The sequence below is a fragment of the Centroberyx affinis genome, unplaced genomic scaffold (assembly GCF_046629955.1).
Source record: "Centroberyx affinis isolate AG114_WGS23_722 - 3 ecotype Tasmania unplaced genomic scaffold, CSIRO-AGI_Caff_v1 ptg000721l_1, whole genome shotgun sequence".
Lineage (NCBI taxonomy): Eukaryota > Metazoa > Chordata > Actinopteri > Beryciformes > Berycidae > Centroberyx > Centroberyx affinis.
This window is the reverse complement of record NW_027279338.1, coordinates 238054-259886: the sequence shown is the minus strand read 5'-3', so window position 1 is coordinate 259886 and position 21833 is coordinate 238054. Positions and strand designations below refer to the sequence as shown.

The window sequence follows — 21833 nt, the reverse complement described above, 5'->3', positions numbered from 1 at the left end:
GAATATTTAACGTGATTTTGCATACATGAACCATATCGTGATATATACTGATATCGAGAAAAATCTTTATGATTATCATGATATTGATTTCAACCATATTGCCCAGCCCTAGTGCTAATTAACTTTATATTGTCTATCTTCACTTTCTCCAGTCCCTCTGTCTGGCTGGCTGTCTCACTCTCTCCAAACAGCCCAAATATTTACTAAACATCAAAACGTATGTATTTTTATAATAACTTAATTGCAGACCCCGATGTTCATTTGGCAAGTGATATTTCAAAAGCAGATATGATGTTCATCATCCCACAGTGATGACGCTGTAGCTTTTAAAATGTATACCCGTGCACACAATCAACAACAACACTAAAGACATTGGTCGGTTGATCATCGAATATACAGCATATATTTTATGAACATGTTTTGTCATTTTATCTGATGATCTTGGTGTGACTATGGTTTTGTGTTTTATCTTCATTTTGCTTTTATCACCTTTTGTTTTTATTTGTGTGAAGCACTTTGTAACATTTGTTTTGAAAAGTGCTACAGCCTATAAATAAAGTAGTAAATGTAGCCTACATTAGAAATGTAACTTACATTAGAAATATAGCTTAGCCTACATTATATGTTGAGGAAGTAACCCATTTGTAATTAGCTGTATATTATATTTCAGCACTACAGCAGGTGATTTCACGGATTAGCCTAGTTCCTCTTCTCTGGTTGAAGGTGTGTTGATCAGTGACATCAGCTGCTGTAACGTTTGATCGGAATGAAACCCTGCAGACTCTTGGGTCATCGTGGCACATGGTTGAAAACCACTGTTATATTTGCTTTGCAAAACTGCTGGAAACTGCTGACCCTTTGTTGTTGTAAACTGCTAACCTATGGGAAACACTGTATGGGACAGGAAGTGGGACTAGAACCAGAGGTACAATAAAAGCAGGAACAAAGGGAGGGAGGGAGGGATTGGTGGGAGACATCCAGGGTCAAAGGGGCATAATTAGGGATGCACCGATTAGGTTTTTGGGGCTGATTACATTACATTACATTACATCATTTAGCAGACGCTTTCGTCCAAAGCGGCTCACAATAAGTGCAAGTGATTCTGATTAGATTACTGATTCTGTAACAGACGAACTGTAATGATTTGAGTTTGTATAAACAACTGCACATCATGTAGGCTACAACTGCACAGCCAGCATAAACAGAACAATTTCAATCTAGTGCTGTGTTTAACAGATTGTTCTTCTGGCTGCAGGACACTGCTGGCCTAACCATGTGGAAGTAAATCAAAGTTTTTATCCATACATAGTACATACTAAAGTGAACTTGATACGGCTGGTAGCACATGAAAAAGGTTTTCATAGAGGCAGCACAGGCTCCAATACATTAAACTGCTCCTAATCTATGAAATCCATAACGGCAGAAATCAATATGTGTGAGCTCTCTGACTCTGAAGGACTGAAATGAATTGACCAAGTCTTTGAAACTAAAAACAGCAAGGCCACTTCAAGAACCGATGGGCCCGTTGTCAATTAAAAAGTGCCTGCATTCAATCACTGATCAAATAGCAGATGAACATAAACAACAGGTGTATTGACCCATTTATAACGTCTATAGGCCAATTATTTGGTGCATACCTAGTCAGAATGGGTTAGAAGGACAAATGTATTGAGGGTCAGCCATCTGGAGGAGGAAAGGATGGAGAAATAAAGAGGACACGAGGGGCTTTGTTCCCCTGAGCAGGCCGGCTGATGGCAGAAAGAGGCAGCGGAGGCATGGATGGATGGTTGGAAGGTAGGGAGAAAAGGTCTGGGCTAAAGGAACGTACAAGGGGTTTTTGGTGGCTTCATTCCAGTGGCAGGCTAACTTACGGTGACAGAGACTGCTGACCCAGGCACAGGCACTGACAGTCAGGAGGTGAGGGGGGCTCTGCATCCCTGCGCGGCTATAGAGGGCTGATAAATACAGACAACAACAGATTATATGATAGCAGCTAGCAAGGGGGGACAGGGGGGGGGGGGGTTACAGGTACTGGTGGTGAGGAGATGAGTGGAGCTGTGCTATAGAACAGTATTTCTCAAAACCACTCCTCGAGGCCCACCTGTCCCTTTGGCTCCAGCACTGTTCTTGGACACCTGATCCAAATCTAGTTGGAGCAAAAACCTTGCAGGACAGGTGGGCCTTCAGGACTAGGTTGAGAAACACTGCTACATGAAAAACACAGAGGACTAGCCTATATTAACAGATGGATTAACTCTGCAATATATTGAAAATAATCAAAATGATTGTTATGCTGTTTATAGTTAGTTGCATCTCCCTGTGAAACCCAATGCTGCCGGTTGCTTCGATTCCCTAATATCTGCCCAGGCAACTGAATGATGACAAGTCGCAAGTGGTGACATTTGGCCCACCTACTAACATCCAAACTATTTATGAATTTCTTCCCATCAATGAGTTGCCTTCAACTCAGACTTGAATTTTGAAGAATTCAAAAATTTCTGCAATCATGCTTCTAGGGATATTTCTGAAATAAAGTTGATTTAGAGAAACTGATCTGTGCACTCACTTCTTCACATATGGACTATTGCAATTCACTGTATTCTGGCCCAAGCCAAAAAAGCTCTGTCTCGTCAACAGCTTGTACAAAATGCTGCTGCTAGGCTGCTACCTAAAACGAAGAGAAGAGACCATATTACCCCCCCCCCCATATCTTGGCCTCTCTTCACCGGCTGCCTGTTGTGTACAGAATTGATTTTTTTGAAACGTTATCACTGACTTTCAAAACTGTTCACGGCTTGGCTCCAGCCTAGCCTATATCTCACAACTTTGAACACCTCTTGAGCAACAACACTCCCCGAGATCGACTGGAAAAGCTCTGCTGTCAGTTCCAAAGTCTAAACTTAAGACCGAGGGAGACAGAGCGTTTGCGGTGAGGGCCCCCAAGTTATGGTACGACCTTCCTGAGAATAAAGGGCTGAGTCTGTCACTGCTTTTAAATCACAATTGAAAACATTTTTTTTTTTTTTTAAACTTGTTTTATTCACCTTCTCTGTTGGCTTTTTATTGTTTACTGTATTTTAAAATGAAAGTCTAATCTCTCATTTGAAGTGTCAATAATTCATTTATACCAATTTCTAATGTTTTTATTGTTTAATTTGTCAAAATATGTCAAAAGTCTGGCATGGGCTTAATGGGTACCTAACGTACCCTTTAAGCCCATGGGTGTTCCAAATAAGCCCACTTCATGATTTGTTGATAAATAAATATATATATAAAAAATCTTAACAATACAAACTTGTTCTATTCAAATCTGTAATCTCTTAGCTCTCAATAGCTATTTTCATTTTGTCTCCACTCCTATCCTATGGCCTGTAAATGGCATTTGAAATAGGCGTGACCAGCCTTTTTTGCTGTGTTGTCAACACAGAAAAAGCTAAACTTACAACATATCTTCTTTGGAATGTAGCCAAAAAACTATTTATGAACAAATTCAAAACTATAGTGGAAATTACTCTTCAATACTTCATCTTTCAATATGTGTTGTCATTTTGTCTGTATCTCTATCCTATGGAGTGCTGTTGGCATTTGAAATTGGCCAAAATTTCTGGTCCAGCCAGCTGGTTAAAAGTGCAGATATTTTTACGAAGATTTCTGAAGACCGACTGACTGAAAGAAAAACAGTTTGAAAAAATAAAAATATTGTTAATGTTAGGATAGAATATAGGCCTATCCAGAATGAATTAATCTATGCAATATCACTGATATTTAAATATGGGTATTAACTATGTGGATTATGGAGCTGATGAGGTCAAAATTAGGGAGGAAAATGGTTCAAAGGTCAAAAGGGAGAAAATCCCTATTGCAACACAGTCAAGTGGGCTTAATGGGAGCAGATGGGCTTAAAGGGAACATCAGTGAATTTATGGTTAAAAGACAGAATATTTTATTATACGCACATGACATTAAAAAACCAACTATATGAAATAAATCTATATATGGTGCACTAACATAACATGAAAAGTATAAATTGATCATGCAGAGAAGTAATTAGCTATACTCATTTACATCCACCCCAGACAGTGTGATTTTTTTGCTAGTGTCCCCTTTAAGCCCACCAGGTAAAAATGTTAATTAAAAAATAAATAAAGATAAACAAACACATTTATTGTCTATTTAACAGTATAATAATATAAACTGCATACAAAAATGTAAACTATACATGCTTATCATGCTTTATGTCAATGCAGTGAACCATACTATGCAGCTACTGTACTGATGCAGCATGTGGTCTGTTTGCTAGCATGCTAAAACTCATATTTTGATTTCAAAAGAAACAATATTTCTAATTCAAGTAATATTCTAACATATGTCTTATTCAAAACACTAATCACTTAAATTTTGATAACAAATGAGTATTTACCAAAAACAGGAGTAGAAATATGCAAAAAATGTAATGTTCTGAGGGTACCAAAATCACCAAAGTTTTTTTGCAACTTCTTCTGGGATCAGCAGGCGCATGTCACACATGTGCGTCGATAACTCAATATCGACAAATCTGATCGGCTTACAATAAAAAGTGTAATTTATATAACAAGCATCTTCATTGGAAGAAACATCACACAGCAAAAAATGATGATGTCGTTTTTTTTTTTATTTGACTCAGAAGTTGCAAGTGGGCTTATATGGTACGTGGGCTTAATAGGGACGTTTACCCTACATTAATTAAGGGTTATAAGCATTAACTAACCCTTAATTAACAGTTAACTAACGTGTCTGGTAATAATTTACTAATGGTGTTCATGTTAACTAAAGTATTACCAGACACATTAGTTAACTGTTAATTAAGGGTTAGTTAATGCTTATTGTAAAGTGTTACCAAATTATTCTTGTTTATGACATCACTGCAGAACCTTTCAATACAACATATCACATTCCTATAGGCTACATAAAACAACAACCCTTAATTGAAAAATGAAAAAGATTTTTTTTTTTTCCCACCCTGACAAGAATAACATTTTTGGCAGGAAATTGAATATTGGCGTTAAATATTGACTATCGGCCACTTCAGTCTAAAAACACTCTGCTTTATTCCTGTGAAGTCCAACAATCACCTAAAATACACCTTTCAAAATTCCATGCTAATCCGGGAATTCCAGGACCAGTGGGGACCCTGTCTTTAGGTGCTGCATGTGAAGGGACAGTCTTAGCTGTAGTTTAGCAACCTAGTGCTTACCTTAAGATCTCTCTCTCCCTCTCCCTCTCTCTCTCTCATACACACTCCCCTGTCTCAGGCTAGCTCAGCTCACCAGTGGAATATCAACAGGGCAGTTGAATAGACCCTGGCCTTGTATAGACGCTGGTAGTCAGTGAGCCTGGGCTTGTTTACCCACTGCTAGCGTAGCTGCACCACTGGACTGGTTGCCTAGTGCCACTTCCAGTGTGTGTATGTGATTGAGTAAGGCGGCAAGTGTGCACAGACGCATTTCACGACCAAGAGGCCCTATTTCGGGAGAGTCGGAGGTGTGTGCATGTGTGTGTGAGAGAGGGAGAGAGGGAGAGAGAGAGAGAGAGAGAGAGAGAGTAACTTGTGTGAATGTATTCATGCACAAGGGGCACTACTCAAGTGAGTCAGAAGCTGTGTTTTGTGTGTGTGTGTGTGTTAGTAAAGAGTGTATAGGCCTAGACCTTATGGCCCTGTTGCAGCCATTGCAGAAATCAGATGGATTTCACAGGAAAAGGGTTTAAAATGGAATTTAGACAAAGCAGAATGCCACGAAACTGAGGACCTGGGTGACACAACTGTTATTATTGCACCATTTGTTATGTTCATAAAAATGTAGCCGGCAGACGTGGCACTAAACTGCTAATTAGACGGGGCGCTTGTCGAGAACATATCTGCTGGGGTTGATCAATACCAATGACTCGATGAATACGTGGCCAGGTGAGATCTCTGGTTTGGGCTTTCAAAACTCATTTTCCATGCAAAAAGTACCAATCCATGTTTTTTGCATGGTGATATATAACCTCTACACTAGACGTATCTGTCGGCTCTCTGCTCTAATTAAGATAGCTTACTCCTCTATTGTGAAAGCGTGACTTTATTACTAGTGTCCTATTTTACAGCTGGAGTTTCACCTCATATTTAATGACTCCACTGAAATGAGTCTTGCTGCTCTGTACATCCAAATAGGATTTATTCTTTGTTTTTCAAAAGTAGCAAATTGTGTGCTTTTATTTTGAAGGCTGGAATCACAGCGGCACAGATTTTTTCCTTTAAATGCAGTCAGTGGCATATCTTTCTGAATTTAATAATCAGGGGGTTCCCCGAATTTTTGAGCAGCCAGCCAGATATGAAAAGTAGCCTGCTAAGGGATGTTTGCAGCGGCAAGAGAAATTTTTCGGTAATTACTAAACAAACCTTAAAAATGTTTATGAAAGCATGACAAAACATGAATAAACATTATTATGACAGGCCCAATGTTCAATTGAAAAACTGAGAATTTTTTAATTGTAGGAAATAAGTAGTCTAAAACAAAAATATGATAAAAAAAAATAAATAAATAGGCCTAAAAATAAATAGGCTACAAGAACAAAGTGCATATTTTAGTCTTCTCCTGAGTACTACTGCACTCACAGAACTGAGATCCAATAATGATGGAAACAAAGATCAGTTTAAATAATGAGGAAATGCCCCAGTTTCTCATGGTCATAACACTTGCATACTGGGGCTTTAACACACCCTCCTAAAATAGAAGTCCCTCTGATGTTTCCCTGTTCCACCCTTTACTTCTCCCATTTATATTTGGAACATTAGCAAAAAATTGGCGGCAAAAAGAGTCATCTTTGAAGAGCATCGACTTCTCTCTCCTGTCCCGTCTCTCTCTCTCCTTCTCTCTCTTTCTCCTGTCCCGTCTCTCTTCTGTCCCGTCTCTCGCGCTCTGCTGTCCTCACGATACGATACGCATCGCGATACATGGGTCACGATACGATTGTATCACGATACATTGTGATACGATACATATTGCGATACATTGCAATTTACTGAAAATTTAAAAATAGAGCTGAAAATACAACTTGCTGTGTACCACCTGGTTAGTCTAATATGTACATCACATTATATTGATAACTCAGCGGACAAATTGAGTCAAAACTATTTAATTCAAAGGGATTTGAGGGAAATTTAAGGACATTTTAAATCCGTTTAAAACATGAATCATTTTTTTTTTATGTATCGATACGAGGGGCTGGAAAATCAATACAGTATCATGGAAAAAAATATTGCAATACTCAGCTGTATCGATTTTTTTTTGCAGCTTATCTACGCCGGTTGAAAAAAGCGTCAGCAATTTAGCTTATTATTTCTTATTTTATATGAAAGAAATGAAGAATGAAGAATGAAGCCAATAAGGAAGTGGCGGCAAACAGCAATTCCTCTAACTTCCGATAGCCGATAAATTTTTTTGACGAGAGGTTATGGTCTCAGTGGCTAGTTTCACTTCTTCTAATGTGTGTCCGTATGTGGTTTTGAAAATAATTCTGTCATTAACGGGATAAAGCGGTTATAAAACGGGGTTGTTCTCCTAGTGATTGACAGGTCTCATGTCCAGTGGACCCTCGGCTTTAGCTCTAACTGTAGCTCCCAGCTCCCGAAAGCTGCGGTTCGGGAAAACAAAGGAACTTTATTGGAACTTTGATGGTGCCTTCTACATGATGCTAAGACCAAAGGAGGAAGGGTGAAAGTTTGAGCCACAGAGCAGCCGCTTGGCAACGAACGCAAAAAAGAAGAAGGTTGTTTTGTACAGAAGTCTTCAACACCATCTAGTGTCTCGCTAGCCAATTTGTTCCGTCTCAAAGATCTAGGTCTAAATCAGTGATTCTCAACCTTTTTCATATGAAGGACCCCTAATTTTGTCCACATTAGAGCCACAGACCCCCATTTGATGAGATTTTGTCTCTTGGACCCAAATCTGAGAATATTTTTATTGTCAGATATGATTTTGTCCAGAATTCCATGACTATCTGTATTGTAGGTAGATAGATCACAGAGAAACTATGATCAAAACAGTCATTCTTCTACATTCTCTAATTGTGTTCACTTCTTGTTAATTAAATAATGATGAAATCCATCAATTTGCTGGGCACCCACTGGAACTCCCTCAAGGACCCCTGGTGGTCCCCGGACCCCATGTTGAGAACCACTGGTCTAAATGAAATGTGATAGGCTTGGTCCAATTATAAAATGACAACAACATTATTAACAGTGAAGCCTTAATTTAGCTTTCAAAAGAAGAATCAGAGCGCATTCATTATGCTGTGATTGGTTAAAACAGGTTAAAACATATATGTAAACATTTAACAGTACCAGCATGGCTTTACATTCAAATTTCCACAAGCAATACAACATAGGGCTGGGCGATATGGTTGAAATCAATATCATGATAATCATAAGGATTTTTCTCGATATCAATATATATCACGAAGTGGTTCATGTATGCAAAATCATGTTAAATAATCAAATGAATGTTCATCTCATTGAACCGAATGGTAATGTTAGGTGTGATGTCAAACAAAACTGAAATTTTCAAATAATATCCATACCATACCTCATTTTATCAGAGTTTTTAAGTAAAATGTGCTTGTCATCATCAATTCAGACAGCAGAAATGTGTGTCACGATATCAAAATATCTTCATATCATCACAATATGATTCCACTGAAAGATGATAAATTATAATATTGAATTATCGCCCAGCCCTAATACAACACAAACTAAGCAATACAAGCCAACCTATAATATAGACTCTTAACACAAACAGGCATGCAAGTAAAACAAAGGGAGTAAATCAACTGCTACAGTGACGCCTATCACATTTAAACGCCTCGGTTTCAAACATCTCATGTTTGTTGGGCTAGAATACTTTAGACAAAATAAACGAGAAGGCACTCTGAGAGCAAAAACCACCAACAGCTGAATAATTTAACTTGTTGTTACACCCGAAGATATCATTTCTGTAACATTAATTTCTGGTGAAGTTGATTTCTCGACCCTGCAAACACACCCTTAGGATTTGGAATCAAGTCTCTACTCCAATTAGTTATGGCTAAAAAACAGTAATCGTGTTGATCAACTGCTACTTGCCGATATGTCTGGAAAATTTAATGGCAATCCAGTCATAAGTTTTTGAGATATCCTGCTGACAGACTTTTGGCAAGTTGATTTTTTTACCTCTTTTATTCTACCTTATGCAGGCCGATTCTACTCTATTCCAATTCTAGTGTAGATCTATTCTAATCTACCTTACTGCAGTGGTTCTCAACGTGGGGTCCGGGGACCACCAGGGGTCCTTGAGGGGGTTCCAGGGGGTCCCCAGCAAAGTGATGAATTGTTAAACTTCACCATTATTTCATTTACAAGAAGTGAACACAATTAGGGAATGTAGAAGAATGACTGTTCTGATCATAGTTTCACGGTTATCTCTCTACCTACAATACAGATAGTCATGGGATTCTGGACAAAATCATATCTGACAATAAAAATATCCTCAGATTTGGGTTCAAGAGACAAAATCTCATCAAATGGGGGGTCTGTGGCTCTAATGTGGACTAAATTAGGGGTCCATGATATGAAAAAGGTTGAGAATCACTGCCTTACTGTACTCTTTTCTAGGTCTATTTCTGAATCGAGTCTATTCATCTGCAAGTACCTGCTTCCCCCAACCACCACCCACAACACCCCCGCTGATCAGTCCAGTGCTTTAGCTATTGATCTGTTTGTTTAGCTCACTGACAACTAATCAATAAAGCACAAGAGCTTTGGAAACATGCAAGCTAAAAATCAAGTACAGGGACAATCTACAGTAAGTTAGCTACCACGTGTCCATAGGGCAATAGTCTGTTTCTAGTGTGTGTTTTTGTGTGCGTGTGTGTACGCACAGCTTCTTTCAAAAGAGAAACTAACTAGTATTCCCATATGCTCTGTAGACACAATTCATCTCTTTCGGGGTTGTCTTTTTGACAAAGACAACGAAAGGCTGGACTTAAGATTTGTTATATATAAATGTATCAAATAGGCAATATTGTTAAAACAGTCACATCATCTGTTTGTTCATAATAACAAGCAAGTTATCTGAAAATCATGCCTCCAATCAAAATAGACCACATAAAATATCTGTGTGTGTGTGTTTGTCTAAACAACAAAGTAGCATTCCTACACATCTGCATCAGTCACTATTGATCCATATCCAGAAATCAAGAGAAAACGGTCTACTCTGTTATGTCGGTGTAAGTCTGTCAGTGTCTATAGTTTGTCTCCAATGGTCAAGATAGCTTGCTTAAATCACAATTTGTTGACTAGACTGTGGTGTGCAAATCCTACTTTTTGAATAATTAACCAGCACGGTTGCATAATCACAGAATACAGAGCCACAAATAGGCTACCCACAGAGGCTAGGTAAAGCATAGGGGTAACCTACTCTTACCAGAAAACCATGGACAAAAGAAGGATGATCACATATTAGTGTTGTAGCTGCCAACACTAGAGAGCCTCTGTAATAGGTTTTAATGGGACAAGTTGGTCCAAATGGAAAGTCTCCTGCCATTGGAAGATGGCTAGCATCCGTTAGCTTGCAGGCTAATAACTGGATAACTTGTTCACATTCCATACGCACAGCAATACAAGCTAGTGCGCTGTTCTGGTTAGGGAGTAGATAGTAATGACCATGTTATCAATGGCTGATTTAACTATGTACTTGGCTGTGTCTGTCGATTTTTCCAAACGGGAGAGCAAAATATTTGACGGCTGAGAAAATATCAGACAAGTTCATTTGGGCAACAATGAGGTAGAGATAGCTCTTCTATGCACCAACTTCAGCGTTGATGGCCACACTGAACCAGTTTACTTCTCTCTCAAACCAGTCTATAAACCTTCATAATAACATGGGAAGAATCGCCAGATAACAGATATGGATACAAAGGCGTAATGCTCACATTAACGGCGCTTTAATGAGTAAACACAATAAATGCGAGTTGCCGTTTTAACGCCGGCGTTAGCTGATAAAAACATTAACGTTAAGTTAATTTCTCTGACAACAGTTAAGGCAGCACTCCCCGAATCCACTTGTGTCTGCATTTGGCTGTCTGCATAAGAAACATGAATATAAAAGTTTTTGTACTCACATTAATTACGCCTTAGATGTAAAGTTAAATCCAGTGAGTGTAAAGCATCGGCTTAACGTTAACGTTAGTTGATAAAAACATGATATTTCTGTGACAATAGCTGAAGTATGTCTGTCTGTCCCTGCCTGTCGGACTGGTTTTGGAAGGGAAAGCTGAAATCTGCACGGGAACAAATAACCAATTACTTTCGACTTCAACGTGACTGACGTCTTCCCGACCAATCGTTAGTGTCAACCTAATGCCGAGCTGTCCTCTCGACCAATTGGATGATGAGAATCTGAAATTTAGGCGGGATATAGACGGTTTTACCGAACGCGAATGACGTTTTCTTCGACCAGTCCTCGGAGTTTATCTCATGCAAAACTTAATCCCCGACCAATAAAATGAGTTCTCTCAAAGTAGGCGGTATTTTGACAGTTGTATCGGCCAATCAGCTACACCGGGGAGTTGGTATTGATGGCGGCAGCATAACAATAGCACGTTGATAGACTGTAGTGATTTTAACAGTCTGCTGGCTATTTTACTTTTAACATTCATACAATCACAAATTTGCTCAAATCGAATAAAAAGAAGAAAATAATGATGTGTAAAAGAAGAAATATTTTAAACAGGTGGTAACCAGAGGTACATGATGTCTAAACGAAACCGTTTTTGTCATGACTGAACGTTAGTGAACGATTTTTATAAGCCAACATCTCCCCCTTGTGTATGTAACGCACATGTACAGCAGGGTAGGCCAGCTGCAAATATATGGAGACTGCAGTGGAATACAATTTTCCTATGACCACTTGGGCCTAAATGTTAATTTGTTGTTAAAGCACACGTGGCATGAGTATTTTGCCATAGCGTTTGTGCAGCAGAAATGAAAGGTGAATCGTGCAATGACCAATTAAGCATATTCAACTGCTGCATAGCCTTTTTAGTTTAAATTGGTAAGTAGGCTACTGTGGTATTTTTTTTTTTTTTACATTATTATGACACAAATCATTAATCTGAGCTCTCCATCATCGTTTTATGATTAAATAAAAAGAAATGAGGTTAAATCTACATTTTTCACGTTTTATCAGTAGCACTTTATTTTGAAGGCTGAACTGAATCCGGATTTTTTTTTCTTGGTTATTCTGGCTACAGTAGCGCATTTGTGCAGGAACAGTCTCCAAAGTATCCACATAAAAAAGAAAGATAAAGAAAAGAAAACAGATGGAGATTCACAAATATATTTACATCCAAAAATGCAAATTAATAATTAATTAATAATAAGGACTCATCATGCCTTGGAAATGGAGATGTGTGAAAATATGAAAATATGTATTTTATGTACAAATGATTACTAATGGAAATTGAAAAACATTTATTAGCAAATGTTTTTGCATATTTAAAAATCGTTTTGTTTTTTTTGTTTTTTTTAGAAATGTGGGTTACAGATACAAATCAGTCTTTTAAACATCTATTTAATGCCTATTTCTATTAGTTTTTGCCTCCTTATGAGACTGTTTGACCTCCATATAAATTAACCACAAACACTGGACATTTAAATTCTTCACAAATTAAAAGCCTATTTATGATCTTCTGTATTTGTTAATAATATTCTGAAAGAGTGGAGGGCAGACGATATATGTCTTATTTTTATGTTATGACATCTTTTTAACAAAACAAGTTTTACTTTGACAATTTTTTACTCCACACCAAATAAACTGATCTGAGAAACAGAAAAAGCAGAGCTCAAGTTCAAGTTTGTTTATTTATATAGCCGTTTATCACATGCACGTCTCAAAGGACTTCACAGAGAATGAGCCGTAGGCTGAGCCTGTCACAGTAAAGCGATTGTTATTTCCCAACATATATAAAATCGATATATAAAGTCCAGTGCGAAGATCAGATGCCTATTTGGTCTGAATGGGTTGAAAAAAAGATCCATAGTATTCTATTATGAGATGTTTCATTAATGAACATCAAAATCCAAATTGCATTTACTGTACCTGCCTCAAAACCTTATTGTGCCAGGTTCTTATTTCTTTATCTACAAAAGATAGAAGAATATTCTTTTAGAACAGAAACATTTGTTACTTGAAAAAAGAGTAAGAAAGGAGCACTTCTTGGATCTGAGGTACAAGAAGACAGCAAAAACAGGTGTTCTGTGGTTAGCGGGTACAATACTCAAAAAATATATTAGGGATATTCCTTGCCAGTCACGTAAGGTACATATGAGGAAATACAGGCATGGATTCCCCAAAGAAAAACTACGGTACTCTGTCTGCGGGTACAAAAATATAAAAAGCCTTCATTATAGTGGCTACATATTAAAAACAGTGACTAACGTATCGACCGAGAACTGGTCTTCGTCCCAATCCCACACAATCTCCAATGGCCACACAACAGCATTACAATAGCCACACAAAGCAATGGGCATGGAATTCCAAGTCACATGACACTGAAAGAATAAAAAAAATACATATAATATTGTGATGACCCTCCCACTCTCCTGGCTCTGCATCTTGCAGGAGTCTGGTGGGTGGAATCATCAGACTGATGGAGTGCACCTGGGCCCGGTGAACTCCTTGGGCTTAAGAAGGCCTCAGACTATCAGTGTCTCTCTCCCTCCTCACCTATGCACATCTTTTGTTCTGTTCTTTTGGTTTGATGTAGTTTGTTTACCCCTTAGTTTTAGTTAATAAATCATTGTTTTAACTTTTACTTTGGCATATGACTCCCTCACTGTTACTTCCTTGAGCTGAGTTGTAACATATACAGAGTTATACGTCAGAGTATTTGGTTTTGGTTGGCTTAGTTTGTGCTATGGTTTGGCTTTCTGTTGTGTCCCCGCTGGTAAGGTATTCCTGTTTCGTTGGTTGCCCAGTATCATTTATATTTGCCAGTAGTTTGTGGTGTTGGGTGAGGGGAGAGCCATCTCTGGCATCCGCCGGTGCTGGAGATGTTTATTGGTGGGGACCTAGGTAAGTGTTGATTGGCCTTGGTGTAGTAGCAGTACTGGTTACTGGAGCAGTATTGTGTATTTCCCCTGTTAGGCATAGCAGTGTTTCCCCTTTGGGTTTCACTGGTTTCCTTTGGGTAGCGTTGTGACAAACGTGGAAAGAGCAGTTGTCTCGGGAGCACGTCCCTGGTCTCGAGAGGGTTGTCGGCTTGCCGATCGCTTTTCTCGCACCAGCGGGTTTTAGTGCATAAATACCCACCACAAGTAGTCACATGAAGACTAGGGTTGAATTTAGATAGTTAACTGTTAGGTAGCTAGTGGGGAAGCTCCGTTTGGGTAGGCTGCCCGAACCATGTCTGCTGGGTGCACTGTAGCCATGTTTTGGTCCTTTTGGGGGTTTTTTTGTAATTAGGCTTCTTCTGGTGGCTCTGTTTTGTGGTTGATTGTGGCTAGTGTTGAGGGTTGGGCAATTTTGGCTTGGGTAAGCATGAGCTATGATGGCTTTAGATATTGCTAGTGTTAATGGCTTACAGTTGGTAAGTGCTTTCCTGAAGGCTTGTAAGTTACCTGCTCTTGTTATAACAGTTTGGTCTTTGTGTGTGCCAGTGTCATCTTTGTAATGTGCTGGTGTGGCCAGCCTTCGGTTGCACTAGGGATGTGCAGCCTTTTGGTTAGCCTTTTGGGTGCTGCTATGGCACTGTGGTTTTGGTGTTTGTGTTGCCACAGTGTCAGTAGGACTACTGTCAGTAGTTGGGTGTCCTACTTCGGAGCAGTCTTGTTAGATGAACTATGCACACTTGTGGGCAATTCCAGGTCATGAGACTGGGGTTGCGGCCAATTGTTTGAGCAGGGTACACTGGCTTGGAAGCAGCCTCTTGGTGAGCCAGAAAACCTAGCAAGTGAGTTAGAGGTCAAGTGTAGTATCTGTTCTTATCAGAGAGAAGAGAGCGATGGTGAGTTAAAATAGACAGCTCCTCTTGCTCTAGTTTAAAATGCTTTAGAAATTTCTGGTTAAAAGCGTAGGCCGGTGGCAGGTGAAAAGACACAGGTACTCTAAGATCAATGGATAAAACTTTTAAGTGTCTGAGGTAGGACCCCATCCAGAATCGTGCCATTGCTGTCGTTTTGTGATCTCTGGATGGGGCTGTGGCGTAGGTGATGTGCAGGGTGCTGTATTGGTTTCCTAAAAACTGGTGTAGGTCCGAGACTCCCTTTCCTCCTTTCTCTTTCGGCTTTCCCATCACCTCTCTTCTCAGCCTCTCCCATTTGCACCCCCACAAGTAATAAAAGATGGCGCGTTCCAGATCTAAAAGCACTCTTCGTGGTGGGTTAAAAACAGAAGTGATTAATAAAAGCAAAGGTAAAATCACTGCTTTAATGATTAAAACCTTTCCTTCCATTGTCAGTCTTCTAAGTCCCCAGTACCTAGTCTAACTTTCCCTACCACATCTGGCCAGTTTCCTTTTCCTCCCCCCTCCCTATCAAATTTAACCCCCAGTATTTTTTGGTCAGTCTGAGTCACAATCAAGGGGAGTCCTGTCATCTCGGTTGCTCTCCGTAAAAAGAGTCTTATCTCGGTTAAGCTTTGACCCAGAGGCCTGTCCGAACCAGTCAGTCAAGTCCAGTGTCCTGTTGACAGATAAAAGGTCAGTACATAAAATGTTAAAATCGTCCATATATATTGCACATTTTGTGGTCAATCCCCCGCTCCCCGGGATTGCCACCCCATTGATTCTTTGGTCCCTTCTCAAGATCTGTGCCAACGGCTCTATACAGGTAACGTAGAGGAGGGCTGATAACGGACAACCCTGACGGACACCGCAGTGTATGTTGACTGCTTTTGTTAGATGCCCATTAACAACAAATCTGCTGGTAATGTCCCGGTACAGCAATCCAACCCAGGCTATAAACCTTTCTGGAAACCCCATTTTTTGCAGTACCTGGAAAAGGTACTGGTGCGAGATCCGATCAAAGGCTTTCTCAAAATCTAAATTTAGGACTACTAGCCGGATATTTCTGTCTCTCGCATAACAGATGGTGTCTCGGATCAGTACGAGGCTGTCGGTGATCTTCCTCCCCGGGATGGCACAGGCTTGATCCGGGTGAATCACTTCCTCTAAAACCAGGGACATACGAGCAGATAAAAGTTTACTAAAAAGTTTGCAGTCAAGATTTAAGAGGGTGATAGGTCTCCAGTTTTTCAGTTCAGTCCTGTCATTCTTTTTGTGAAGTAGAGTCACTATCCCTGCTCTAAGTCTGTCTAGTTGTTCAAAATCCATGAAAACAAAAAGTAGGTCCGGTGCTAAAATGTCCCTAAAAGTCCAAGGGAAGCCCATCTTCTCCTGGGGACTTCCCTTTCTTAAAATTTTTAACACTTTTATCTAACTCTAAAAGGGTAAAATCTTGGGTTAAAGGCACACTATCCTTTACTGTTTTGTCAGTGAATTTTAAAACCTCTGTCATGGTGTCTATTTTAATATTTTTTTCCTTGTAAAGATCCCCGTAGAAGGTCTCTATAGTGTCTTTGATTTCTTCTGTTGTGTTTGCTGTGTACCCACTTTCTTTTTTTAGTTGTAAAATACCCCCCCCCCCCCTTTGTTGACAATTTTCTTAAAAAAAATATCTGGTACACTTTTCCCCCTCCTCGATCTCCCTTTCCTTACTTCTTAGAATGACACCCTTACTTTTAATGTCTGCTACAACTGACATTTCTGTTTTGACTTGTTTAATATCTTCACTAAAATCCATGCCCTGTTGCTGTAGTTTAAAATAGTGCTGTAGTCGCTTCTGCAGTCCCAGCATGTGTCTGTTTTCCTTATCTTTTTTCCTCTTAGCTGCCTTTCTAAAAATGTCTGGGTCTTTCCCTTCACCATTTCCCACCAGTGTGCACGTGTGTCGTACAAGTCTTGAAGGGTCTGCCACTCTTTGTACTGCTCCCTGAACCGGCTAACTAACTCCCTATCCTCTAACAGGGAGCAGTTGAGCTTCCACAGATCACTTCCTGTTGTCAAACCCGAAAAAGGTGAGAGGGTGCAGGAGAGCATTATGTGATCAGAGAAGAAAACGGGTCAATCTAGCATCGGTTGGCGGGCAGTCCCTTGTAAAAATATAGTCTATGCGAGAGGCTCTGTTGCCATCACCACTGAACCAGGTGAAGCCTTCCTCTCCGGGATGCATGATTTTAAAACAGTCTTGGAGTTTAAAATCCCTGCATAAACCCTGCAATAAACGTTTTATCAATTTTAAAATCCTCCCCCCTTCCTATCCTTGCTGGATAAAACACAGTTAATATCCCCTCCTACCACCAGCAGTGCCCTACCCAGCAAGTGGGACTGCAGGTCTTCTAAAAGGTCATACCTGTCGTTTCTGTTGTTAAAACCATAAATATTTAGTACGTTAAAATCCTTTCCCATGTACGTCAGATGTGCTAAAAGTGCCCGCCCGTCTCTCACCACAGTGTTGCCCTTCACCAGAATAGAGGGGTTTTTAATTAAAATGGCCACTCCATCATTCCTGTTTTCATTTGATCTGCTCCATATGGATTCATGTGGCCACTTCTCCTCCCATTCCCTATAGTGTTTTAAAAACGGTATGGCGCACTCCTGGAGTAAAAACACATCTGCATTAAAAGCACTAAGAAAGGATAAAACTGTAGTGGCTCTAACTCCCGACCTCACACTTCTCACATTAAGGGTGGAAATGATGAGGGTCATGTGTATAATGTTTAAAAAAACAGGCATGACAGTTTAAAAGAATGAAGATAACAGGGTTAAAAAACTATAAGAGAAAGGCAGTTAACCAAATAATTGTGAATGCAGCTCTTCCTTTCCTTTTATGGGGGAAAGGGGAGAGGTCTGAGCTCCATTCCCTTTCCGGATTCTGGCAGCTGGTCTTGGGGGTAATGCCGCGTTCAGTATCGAGTCCTTAGGGGTTGATTGCAGAGCTACATTTAAAAAGAAGACCTGGTTTGGAGAATTTGAGAGGAAGACTCTGGACTCCTCCACAGACGAGTTGTCTGAGGAGTACACAGCTCTCCCCCGCTTCTCTGAAGTTCCAAGAGTCTCAGAGGACAATTCTGAGGCAGGCCTCTTGATTTGCTGGGCGTTGGGGAGGGGGCCATCATTTCCAGCTCCTCTCTCTGCCTGCATTGCTTCCTCTCCCTCAGCACTCTCCATTTGTGGGGCAATAACAGGCCCCTCCCCCTCTCACCTGATCCCTCTCCTCCAACCTCAGGATTTGGTGGGAGATTTGAATCTTCTAGCCCAGCCTCTTCAATTTGCTCTCCAACTGCCTCCCTTTGTCCAACATCTTGTTCCTCATTCTCGGCCTTCTTGTTAGCCTTTAGCTTGTTGGCAAAGGAGTTTGGGCAATCTATGAAGATGTGATTTGACTCTCCACAAAGATTACACTTTCTGACATTTGGACACTGCTCAAAAACATGCCCAATTTCTCTACACTTCCCACAAACAATTTTTTGGCACGCTTCTACCAGGTGCCCATGCTCACCACACTTACGGCAGAGCTTGGGTTGTCCCTGGTAGTGAATGTAGCCTCTGTCTCCCAGAACTATCATTGATGGCAGATGTTCAGGCCCTGGTAGCCCTGGGGGTCCTGCCATTGTTGGATGGGGACCCTCCAGGCGCAAGTCCAAATGCCATCCTCATCTCTCACTTTGGTAGCCTGGCCCATAACAGTGCAATATCTTCCCAGCCACAAACAAATGTCATCTGCATTCACTGTCTCATTGAACATTCTGACAATAACCACTTTTGAGGCATTGTCAGTCAGTTTATCAACATTGAAGGCAGCAGATCCGAAACTTACATCGAACCCTTTGTTGAAGGGAAGACAGTTCAAGTCCTTTGCCGTGAAACCTAATGTCTTTTGTATAAGCTTCCTGGAGAAGTCCATTCTGCACATCTCCAGGATCCTGCCATCTTTTTCTTTCAATTTAGAACGCACGCTGTGGTGCCTCCGCATGCCGGCCTGGCCAGCTGACATGGTGGGGACACCACATGTTAAGAAGAATTAAGAAACCTAAACCACCACGTACAAAAACTACCAAAGAACTAAAAACAGGGCTAAAAAGGGAAATAAAACAGTGAAATCACTCCTAAAAGGTGAAATACAAAACACTTGCCTTTTCTCGGGTGGTTTGGTCTTGGTGAAAATCTGACAGAGTACAGGCAAGCAAAGACTCTGAACCGATGAATTCCTGTTCGTGAAAGAAATACAACCACAAAAATTTTAATACTTTTCACTTTAGGAATAAATATATTATCCTCCCAAGTGTGGGTAACAATCAATGCCACAACAGGCAAGAATTTTTACCACCAGCAGGAGGTGATCGCAGTCTTAGCCAAAAGGCCGAGAAGCGAGAGGAGCTGTCTATTTTAACCCACCATCGCTCTCTTCTCTCTGTTGTGCAGGAGCGGGAATCAATGTATCCAGTGCACGGGCTCACAATAGGCGAGCCCTCAACAGTTCGGCGCAACATAAACCATCCCGCCCTCCCGAACAGACTCTGGGACCTGTCGTGGATGGTGGCTCATGAGATCCTCCCAGTCTGGTCCGTAATGCACTCCCGGGGCATGGCAATGCTCTCAACTTGCCCCCGACCGGGGTGTGGCGCACCTGAGTCGGTGAGGCATCTGCTCTGGGAGTGCAGTGCTGCTGTAGACCAGTGGGCAACGGCCGGCTCCCTAAAATTCCCGTGCTTACCAGCAGGGGAGGTCCTGACAGCACAGCTAGCGCTGTACGGGGTGGGCCAGGAACAAACATTACCAGCAGACTTTGCCAAACAGTGGCTCACCCTGGCCGCCATCAAAGACGCCATATGGACCTCCAGAAACCTGCTGGTAAGGAAGCACATGCAGATGGCCACAGTGGCGGTGCAAGCAGCCGTCGCTGCAGGCAGCAGGCCTAGGACGCAGTCACAAAGAAGAATCGCCTCTATGCCCATTCGGACGTGGGAGCCGGAGCCACACACATAAAGGGTCAAGGCAGCGGCGGCCTGGTTCTCCGGGTGTGGTAGGTGGGAAGGAGCAGAAGGGAGAGGGCCCCTCTGAGCACCAGGAACAGGTTCCGAGAGACCCAAAGCTGTTCGGGAGAGCGGGATGATTTGATCCTTGTTGGGGACTCATCCCGCCCCTGCACAACGAATACCTGATGCATCCCTTTGAAAGACCCAGTCTTATGGACACTCAAAAATGGACACTGATATACACAGACAATTACTTTTTTCCTCCACTTCTAATACACCAATGTTATCTTATCTGTAATCCACCTTAAACCAATTGCTTTTATTGTTTTAAACATAAGAACATGGTTTTACAGAGTACTCATATTTATTTGTTTGTTGTATTTTAAAAAGATGTGTGTAAATGATTGTATGATTGTAAACAGCGTATGTCTTTCTGAAATAAGTGTCAATAATTTTTTTTCAAAAAAAAAAATCTGTTATCAGTTTAATATCTGATACGTCCTCTATAAGGGGACAACATATTAAACAGATTTTTAGGACCAGGAGTGGAAAAAGGGGCTTGCTCCATTCGCTCCACGCATCGACCCGGTATTGCAGTGCCGCTGGGAACGGTGCACCCTTCTCTCGCTCTGTGGAAAAGCAAAATTTGAAAACATGAAAAGCCAGTCTGCAAGTCATACCTAATATTTGACTGAAAGACCAAGAACAAAGTGGATGGCATTTTTGTGCGCCTGGAAATTGGTCAAAGCAGTCTGTGCTGCGTTTTCTCCCCGTTTGTCTTAGCAAATCTATTCTCATCGGTAACTTACTCAGGGTGTGAAAGAGTGTGCTCCTGGTTAGTACAGTGGCCAGTCTTCCTACTTGTTGCACAGGGGACAAGGGTTCAATTCCCCGACGGGCAGACATGCTGTACAAACAAGCACGGCCTGTTTCCCTCAAGCTTTGCACACTTTTACACAACAAGACCAGTGATTTTGAGCACGGGGATTGACCAGTCATTGCAGTGGCTCCAGGAGCCTGCGCGCAATGGCAACGCGTGAATTTCCAGGTCATCGGATTGGATTAAGCTACCAAGAAGGCGGGGTGGAGGGCCAGCAAAGGTGTGGCCTGTACTTTGCTATGCAGCTAGCCAAACAGGGGGGAGCACCGTGAAGCTGTTAACCGAGACGACTAGGGTCTTTGGCTGCTCTTGCGGAGAGAGGCTGTACTTACTCTGATTTCTCTTCATAACGTACAAGTCTTTCGCCTTTTACTAAAGACTTCCGTGGAGAGTAACACCAAAGAGTTAAACGTATTTTTGGCGGGCTTAGTGCTTTGGCTGAGCCCTGTACAGTTGTGCAAGGAAACAGAAAACTAGGTCAGCAGATACGCCAGAGACTCCGTGGGCGGAGGTGCTAAGCACCAGCAATTGTTATGGTAAAAGACTGCGACACCCCGACGAGGACGGACCAGACCGGAGGGGCGGCCTTGTGCTGCCAACGGCAGGGGGCTGTCGCTTCTCGGCCATTTGGTTAAGACTGCGATCACCTCCTGCTGGTGGTAAAAATTCTTGCCTGTTGTGGCATTGATTGTTACCCACACTTGGGAGGATAATATATTTATTCCTAAAGTGAAAATTACAATTTTGGTGGTTGTATTTCTTTCACGAACAGGAATTCATTGGTTCAGAGTCCTTGCTTGCCTGTACTCAGATTTTCACCAAGACCAAACCACCCGAGAAAAGGCAAGTGTTTTGTATTTTAC

General features: G+C 41.2%; 1 protein-coding gene, 1 non-coding gene and 1 pseudogene across 2 annotated transcripts in view; 2 read left to right on the top strand and 1 right to left on the bottom strand.

Moving 5' to 3' along the window:
• enc2 (ectodermal-neural cortex 2) overlaps positions 1 to 11301 on the bottom strand; it is a 38379-nt gene extending 27078 nt beyond the window's left edge. The window contains exon 1 of the mRNA XM_071519678.1: positions 11176 to 11301. The gene's annotated coding sequence lies outside the window, so the exon portion shown is untranslated. The remainder of the gene's footprint in view (positions 1 to 11175) is intronic.
• A 9237-nt stretch (positions 11302 to 20538) lies between these two features.
• Positions 20539 to 20712, top strand: LOC139644323 (U2 spliceosomal RNA; annotated as a pseudogene).
• A 586-nt stretch (positions 20713 to 21298) lies between these two features.
• On the top strand, positions 21299 to 21415 carry LOC139644289 (U5 spliceosomal RNA). Its single transcript, XR_011695157.1, has one exon. It is a non-coding gene; the product is annotated as a U5 spliceosomal RNA (small nuclear RNA).
• The last annotated feature ends 418 nt before the right edge of the window (positions 21416 to 21833 follow it).